We start from the raw sequence: 8841 nt of genomic DNA, 5'->3' as shown, positions 1-8841 counted from the left end.
CCTGGGGACGGTGGGGCGGGGGGGGGGGTTCCAGAGCGGCAGTGAATTGACCCAACGTGGAGAAAACATCAGAATGTGCGTGGGTTTGGGCCTGGGGTGTGTATCCCTCCGCGGGCCTCCCCAGGCGTGCTCTCGCGGGCAGACGGCTTTATCAGGCGCAGACAATGCTATTAATAGCACCGTTCGTGTAGTTAGAAATTGAACGTGGAGGCGAGCCGTCCTCCGAGAGGAAGGAGTATCCGCGGCAGCTCCCGGAGCGGAGACGGAAAGGGCGAAACTCTGCCCTGCCCGTGCGTTCTGAGCGGGAGGCAGCGGGAGGAAGGGGTTTTCCTTACAGAGGGGATGCAGGAGACACCCAGGGGCCTGGCCTCGTCCTTGCAGCCAGCCCTTCAGTCTGCAGCCCCTGCCCCGGTCTCTAACCCGCAGACGCCACAAACAATCGGCAGCACCGCAGAGGCCCTGTACGGGCACCTGGAGGTCTGGGCCCGGCCGCGCGCGCGCCCCGCTCCGATGATCCGGCCCGAGTCTGGACGCTGGGCCCGGCCGCCGGCTGCGCCAGGGCTCCGGGGGGAGCGGGAGTTGCTTCCAGGCGCTCGGAGCGCACTGTGACTGAGCGGGCTGGGGGCGCCAGGCGGCGAAGCGGCCCTGGTCTGCAAAGGCCCTCGCCCTGGGTCAGGCCCTACGGCTTCCCATGCTTTCGTTTTTGCTAGGAGAGGGGTTTGGGGATGGGAACGTGCGCGGGCGAGCGTAGGAGACACTTGGGAAGAATTTGGCCCCAGAGCCCGGGAGGCCAGCGAAGCCAGATGGTGAGGAAGCCCGGCCAGGTGCGTACTGGAACGGGGAAGGCAGTCGCGTTAGGTCTGCTGGGGGGCGGGGGGCACACACTGCAGGTGGCCCCACATGATGACCAACCGCCCTCCTTGCAAGAAGCTCCAACGATGGGCGAAGCACTGGAGAGGCAAAGAGGTGCAGGCAGCCCCACGCCGGCTCCCCACCGCCAGCCTGGTTCCGGGAAATCGGCCACAGCCACAAACCCCGCCATCAGAGGAGGACCCCAGGCGGAAAGGGGGGGGTGGGGGGCGTTGGAAGGCCACCACATCGGGATGAGAGACCAGGAAGGGCCAGCTCAGCCCCAGGGGCTGGCTGTGGGAGCGGCTTTGGAAGAAAACAAAGCAAGATTATTGGTATCCTAAGTGGACGTATTTATTTAATAGTTGTCTTCTCTAAATAGAGCTTTATTTTACCCTAGATCTTAAAACCCCTACACGGAGGAAAGTCCAAAAGTTGTCTCTCGGCCAAGTTCACGCACACCAGCTCCTCCCTGGGCTTCCCCACGTTCGGCTGACCCTTGCGATGATGTACACTTGCATTTGAGCCCCGCGGAGGCGGAGGAGCCGTTGAACTCATTGCGTATGCATGGTGAAAGTTCCCCAGTCCGGTGCCAGCCCGCACTCCAAATTGGGAGGTCAAATATTTGTTTTTAATTTCCTGGCTCAAATATAGGAACGAACAGAAATGAATCTTTCTGCTGTAGCGTGGGGGCTGCGATCAGAACCTCGCTGGGGGCCAGCGCTGCCTCCCACCCAGACACGGCGCTGGGAAACCCCGCTCCTAGAACACATTTCGGCTCGTGGCAATAAAAGGCAAGGGTGTGACCTCAGCCCGTTTTGGTACAGAGGCTGAGAGGGGGCGGCCCCTCCGAACACGATTCTTATTATTGTCTGCAACCCACTTACAGACAGGTCTAAATGAAAGGATGTGTTGGGGGGGGGGCTGGCCAAAGAGCTTGCTTTCTGGAAAATATTGGCACCAAAGGCCCCTCCAACAGTTCTCCTTTTCCACGTGACAATTGGAGGTTGAATGTACAACCTAAGATTTAGGGTTCTGCAGAGAACTTCAAGGTTCAGGTTGTCAACTATTTTTATCGCTTTGCGGCATTATTTTGCCCTCCCCTGTCGCACAGCCACTTTCCCAAATTAAGCAACCCGCTCCTTCCGTCCGCCGAATGCAGCCGAGGGGCAGAGGGCAGGGAGGGTTTGGGGATGCCCTCGCACCCAGCCCGCACCCCGCTGGGAATGGGGCTGGGGAACACCCTGCCTGCTTTGGTTCGCTTCCAGGTGAATCAAACTGCAGGCAGTTCAGAACACGGGGTTCACGCTACGACTCGAGTACGGTGGTGAAAAGACACCCTTCGACCACGAACCGAGATGTGATCCGTGATCAGGAATTGCTGTTTCAGCCGTCCTCACATCTGACTGTTTAAACATGCACGTTTGGGGGGAGTCGGTGCATCTGAAACTCGGGGAGATGAGAAACGAGGACCCCAGCAACCGAGCACCCATTGTGCCCACTCCGTTCGCTGCCTCTCCGCTTGATGCCCGAGTGCCTGGAGGGAGGCAAGATGCCCCCTGCCCGCGTGGGGGTCTCCAACGGCCCCCAGCACAACACAACCAGAAAGCTCTGTGGTGTGAAACCCCCACCGCGGGCCCTCTCTCCCCCTGAACTTGGCCTGGACTCCCCAAAGCCAATGTCTGCCCTCCCTCCCCTCCGGGAGGGACTTGAACTGCTTGCTTCACTCTTCAGACTCTCGGGGTGTGCGTGGGGCCCCGCCCTTGACGGCACCCACAGGTAGGAAGGAGGTCACCTGTAGCCAGAGCCTCCCAGGTTGCAGGGGGTCCCCCTGGCCTCCTCCTCCCCGAGGTGGGAAGTCTGGAAAGGATGGGAAGGGGAGGCGGGAGGCAGGGCTTTCTTCTCCCCGAGATGGGCAGCGGTGCCGGGGCTTTCAGGGCCAGGCCACTTCCTCTGGGCCAGCTCCCGGGTGTCCGGGGTCGCCTGGTAGCTAGTCCCACCGTGTGACCTACAGCCCGCAGCCAGGTGGAAGTTCACTGGGAGAACCATCCTCTCGCTGAGCTCCAGGGCCACTTTGGGGAGGCCCTGCCTGCCCCGGCGCTGCGGCAGCCTCCCTCTCTGGGCACCAGCTTCCTGGGTCATTCTGAACCTCCTCCCCCCACCCTGCCTTGGGCTGCTTTGCTGGAGACAGCAAGTCCTGCTGCACCCCACTCCCGCCCCTCTCCTGCCCTGGCCGGAGTGGAGACAGGATCTCGGGGTTTGGGCGAGAAGGGACAAGGGGCATTTCCCTGTCATTTGTACTTAGTGCTTCCTCTTAAAGACAGTGGGGAGGAGAGGCAGCGATCTTATCTGTTAGCTTTCAAACCGGACCCCAGTATTTGAAAAAGCAACGCTAGCCACCCCCACCTCCGCCCCCACCCCAACGCCGTCTGAGACGCCGCTGAGAGATTGGGCCGCGCTGCGCTGCCCTTGCTGCCAGCGCGTGGATCCCGGGGCGTGGGTGTGTCCTGTGTCCCCCGAAACGCCGCCTGCGTCTCGGAACCAGACCGCGGGAGCGCAGGGGAACTGGTCGGGGGCGGTAGAGAGACGATTAGGACTCGGGGCACCTGCACGTTCCCACCTTCCCTAGACGACCTGTACGCGCGCGCGGATTAAACGGCAGCGATTGGGTTCCGCGGTGGGTTCCCCGCGCCGCGCTCGCCGGGCCCTGCCCTGCCGAGTGAACCGTAGTGGACGCCGTTGCCCCGGCGCGCCGGCGGCCTCTCCCCATTCACGTGTCCCCGCGTAATGAATTCGTCCATTTAGAAACATTACAAGGAATATTGCAGATTGACTGCCAGAGGAAGTGACACTTGACCCTTGCATCCTGCGCCCCGGAGGGGACGGCCGCCCGATTTCAAAATAGCAGTCCCCGAGCAGCGCCACGAGGCGGTGGTCCGCCGCCGCCGCCCTCCCCGGCCTCTCTGCAAGTCCCGCTCTCAATCCGGTTCTTCTTCCCTCGCCGGGTCCCCTTCCCGCCGAGTCCCCTTCCTCGCCCCTCCCGCCTCGCGCGCCGCGGTTCCTGCTCGACACCTTCTCGCAGCCACGTTTCAATCAAACTCACTGGGATGGCACCGAGCAGGCGCCAGGGACAAGGAACACGGCGCGGGCGACAACGCGCGAACAAGCCCAGCCGCGCGCTCCAGCGCCCCCATCCACATGCGCCGTGCTCGCGGGGTCCCCTGCGGCCCGCGCCGCTGGCAGAAGGAGCTGGGGCCCTCGGGGTCGCCCCGGGACAGAGTCGCCCTGGTCCCTGCGCCCCTCGCTTCAGTCTGGGGGACTCCGGGGGGAAAAAAACAAAACAAAACAAAAAAAACCGTCCGGGAAGCTTCCCCTTGGGGAGCAGCGGTCTGGGAAGGGGAGTCAGGAAAGGAGAAAAGGGGAGGTCGCCCCCCGAGTGCTGCACCCCCTAGTTTGCTCCCACGGGAACCTGCGCGGATGCAGAACCGAGAGGCAGAGAGGGCGGAGAGAGAGGAAGAGAGAGGAGACGCGAAGGAAGAAGGGCCTCTGCGCGCGCCCCAGGCGAGGACCGGGAGTCTCAGAGACCGCAGAGCGCGGATTTGGGGCACGGGGGACCTTCAGATCACAAGCGGGTGCCACACCGGGCTCCTTAATTTCGAAGTTGGGGCTGGGGCGCGCGGAGACGCGGACTCCGGCCGGTTCGCTCGCTCCGGCCTCCCGAAGGCTGCGCGATCCGCCAGGGCCACTCGGCCCGGGCGTCCGGCTGCGCCTTTTGTTCTGGCCAGTGGCCGTAATTCAACATCAAATGCCTATTAGAGTTATTGCGGCCGCCACACGAGTTTCTCCTTGTTTTGCTACCAAGTAACAGGATTAGCCCACAAGAGCGAGATTTCAAATTAACCATAAAAATTACAAATTGCAATTCATTTAGCTGCCCATTTACGACATTAAAAAAAAACATAAATAAATGAGTCTGTGTGTTCGGAGTGTTGAAACGCCCGCGAGGACCCGTGAGCGGGGGAACCCAGGCCTCTCGGGCAGCCGAGCCCAGGGCCGAGGGCCCGGCGCCCGGAGCGCGCACTGCGGAGGCGCAGGCGTTTTCCGGGGGACCGGCAGAGGCCGGGTGGGCTCGGGGCCGTTCGGGGGCTCGGGACGCGCGGCAAGAGGCCGGTGAACCTGAGCGTTTTTGGCCCCGGAGTTCTTCCCTGGGAAGGGGCTGTGTCGCGGGACGAGGCCTGGGCGCGGAGGAGTGGTTCAGGGGGCCTGATGGAAAGCACCGGGGTGGGGGCGGCCCTCGGGGGCTGCCTGGGCTGCGGGAGCCAGAGAGAGGCCGGGGGGATTCGGGGCCGCCCCCGGAAGGCGGCCTGCCAGGCCGCAGGGTCAGTGCCATCCCCTGTGCACGGTCCCCCGCAGGCCTTTGTAGGGAGCCGGGCCCTCGGCCCTGCGCGCGGTGCGTGCGGGCAGCCCAGGCGGCCTGAAGACCCAGTTTTGGCTTTGGCCATCATTGAGGTTTTTCGTGGTTCAGACGCCCAGGACAACACAGTTCGGTCCGAGTAGTAGACTCCAGGGGAGGCCTGGTTTGCAGGGCGCCAGAGGGGCCTCGCTGTGCGGCGCAAGACGCCCGGACAGGCCACACGTCCCTCAGAGGGACACGGACCCCGCTTCGCTCCCACCAGGTTAGCTTTTGGTTCACTCCGGGAGATTTCGTGCCAACACTGGGCGGTCTCCGGTGACACACGGGGCTTTCCTCCGGCTTTCCTCCTCTCGGCGGCGGCGGGGACTGGGCCTGCCCCGCGGAGGTGGCGCTGCCCCCGCCGCGTGCGGTCGGCAGGGGGCGCGCTGGGGCGCCCCCGCGGTGCCGCCCTCCAGCCCCGCCCGCCCCCAGGCTGCAATGGGGGTGGAGGGAGGCTGGAGCTTTTCAACCCAGGAAAAAGGGGGCTACGAAGGACGGCCTGCACCCGGAGGGGCCTCTGCCTGACCGCGAGGCACGTCCGCAGAGTGCGGGAGCGCGCCAGGCGAGGAAGGCGGGCCGAGGAGCCGCGGACGGGCCTGGGGGGAGGGCGTTGGAACCCCAGCTGCCTTCGTGCGCGGTGCGGCCCCGCTCCGGTGCCCGCGCACTGGATCGGGAGAGACGCCGCCGGGTTCGCCCGGTCACCCCCAAGGCGAGCACCTAGTTCGTTCCTGGCGCGCACTTTCTTCCCCACTCGCCCACCCTGACGCCCCTCCTGCCCTCAGCTCCAGGCCAAGGTCAGGGACGGACGTCCCTTCTCCCTAGAATGTTCCCGAATCAGCTCGGAACAAGTAGTCTGGTTCTGCCCGAGTCCAGGCCTCCAAGGGTAACGCCGGAGTCAGGAAGGCCAGGAGAAGAGCCAGAGGCGAGGGGACCTCGTGGGCGTGCCAGGAGACCTCGCGTGGCGGAGGCGCCCCTGTTCCCACCGGGTCTGACCTTCCTCGCGCGCCGGAACCTGCTTCTGGGTTGCGTGTGCTCACAGAGAGGGGGCCTCCCGCCCGGGAAGGGGAGGCCGGGACGCAGAGGCCCAGGCTTGCCCAGACGCGCGGCGGAGACGCGGGGCAGTTGGCATCGCAGCGGCGAGGGCTCAGGGCCTTTGGGGACTCCCGGGAAAGGGCGGGCGGGCGGGCGGCGCAGGGCCGCAGACCTTCCCCCCCGCCTCCCCCCCGCAGCCGACCTCCAGGCCCCAGAGGAGAGGTCGAGCCCAGCGAGGCCCCGCGCGGTGCCGCTTGCTCGCCCCGGAGAAGCGGCGGGCGGAGCGGGCCACCCCACACTATCTGCCGTCCCCCTGGCTCGCGTCCTCGGCCCCGGCCCCGGAGCCAGAAGACACAAAGGGGGGTTGTCCCTTCGCTCTCCGCCGGCAGCCGCGGCTCCGATTGTTTCGTCTTCGGCCCTTCGCAGCCTGGCTCGCTCTGATCCAGGTCCCGGGCTCGGGGAGCGGGGAGGCGCCTTTGTTCGGCCGACAAAGGCCGGAAAGCTCGCCGGCCAGGGTCGCCGCCGCCTGGAAGGGGTCCCCGCGCCCCTCTGCGGGTTTCGGGGCTGCGGGGCTGAACCCTCTTGGGTGGGACAGGGCCACCCCCTCCGAGCCTCGGCGTGTCCCCCTGGGCCTGCCGCGGTCCTCGCAGAATCCTAGCAAAAATACTTCGCCCGTGCAAAATAGGGCCTGCAGCTGGGGCTGCGGGGGGCTGGGAAAAGTCGCTGCAGCCTCAGGGGGAGTCTGCTTCCGCGCTGGCCGCCAGGCGGAGGGTGCATAGTGACGGGAGGAAGGAGCCATGCCTGTGTAGGTAACAGCCACCAGAGTCATCATCATCAGCACGTGCCGCCCATCTGGGGGCTCCCCTGCCCACTCTGCCTGCAAGATTTCACTGACTCCTTCCCGCCACTCCGGGGGACCGGTCCCTCTCTTGTCTCCGCGGTAGTGGCCACAAGGAAACCGAGGCACAAAGAGGTCGACGACCTTCTCAGGGCTGCGCAGCCAGTGGCCAGAAACGGACCACCAAGATCTGGCCTTAGAGCTGCTACCTCTGCGGCCTGCCCTGCAGACCCCCCTCCCCCCCCGCCCCGCCCCCGCCATGGGGCCTGCTCTGCACCCAGGCTCCTGGACAGGCTGACGGCCTCCAGCCTGGCGGAGGGCCGGGTGGCTCAGCTGGCTGAAGCATCGTCCCCGACACAGAAAGGTTTGGGGTTCAGTCTCGGGTGGAGGCTTGCGTGGGAGGCAGCCAATCTGTGCTTCTCTCTCACATCCGTGTTTCTCTCTCTCTCTCCCTCTCTCCCTTCCCCCCTCTCTCTCTCTCCCTCAAACCAGTCCACAGGTCCTGGGGGGGGGGATGAAAATGAAAAGTGAGAAGCAAGGTGGCCGGGAGACACCATCGTGCGGGGAAGGCCAGACGGAAGGGCTCTGGTTAGTGTGACGACGGGGACGTGTGTGAGGGTGGCCCTGAGCGGGATCGGACCGGGGGTGGCGTGCCCCCCGGCTCCCGGGGCTGCGGTGCGCGTGGGGCTCCTCCCGCGGCAGCTGCCGTGGCCCTGCCCCTCGGGCGACAGGGCGTTCTGCGCTCTGGTGGTGGTGGCGGCGTGATCAGAGCATGTGGGTGGGAGCTCCTGGCTCAGGGCCTGAGTCGGGGCTGAGACGGCAGGGGACAGGGCTGGGGGAGGGTGCGGGAGGGGAGCCCCACCGGAGAGACACCGCTGGATCCGGGATGGCTGGGGACCCGCCCTCACCGGGTCTTGTTAAGCAGCTGCTAGGGCTCTCTGGGGGTGTGACAGGTGTCAGCACAGGGGTTGGCACTGCGGTGACACCCCCCACCCCAGGCTTGCTCCAAAGTCTGTTTCTGACTCAGGGACGGGGCCCCTGAGCCCAGGTTCCTAGTCACAGCTTAGCAAGATGGAGCTCCAGCAGGCCCATCTAGACCCTCCCACGCCGCAGCAGAAATAAAGCTTCCCTCGTCTCGTTGCCCCCTGACCTGTGTCCACCTGGGGACCAGCCGGGGCTAGGTGCTGGGTGGGGCTGAGCCTCCGGGCGTCAGCGTTTCCCCCCCGGGCCGGTGAGTGACAGGGGAAGCGGTGGTAGTCTGGGTGGCGGGGGGGGCGTGTACATGGATGTACGCACATAAGATGGTTCCTCTCTGGCACATCCTGAGGAAGACCGACCCTTCCCCAGGACATCAGGGGTCTGCCTCTGTGGGCCCCAGGGGGATTTACCTGCATGCTCCCCCGTCCCCTCTGCCTGAGCCCGGCCCCTCGGGACCACACCCACTGACCCACCGTCTCTGGCCTGGGAAACAAGGCCCCCTCCCACCTCCCCAGGTGCCGCTGGGGGGCGGCTGCGGTGGGGAAAGGGGCCGTGGCAGTGAAGATGGCTCCTCTCCACCCTTGCTGTGGGTCGGCAGCTGCCTGTGCACTGTGTCCTCCGCAGAGATCGGGACAGGAGACCCAGGGAGACTGGACGAGGAACTGTGAGAGGATGGCCAACCAAGGGCCAG

This window comes from Phyllostomus hastatus, unplaced genomic scaffold (assembly GCF_019186645.2).
Source record: "Phyllostomus hastatus isolate PE091 unplaced genomic scaffold, TTU_PhHast_1.1 phas_contig_244, whole genome shotgun sequence".
Taxonomy (NCBI): domain Eukaryota; kingdom Metazoa; phylum Chordata; class Mammalia; order Chiroptera; family Phyllostomidae; genus Phyllostomus; species Phyllostomus hastatus.
Note: the sequence above shows the minus strand (reverse complement) of the source record.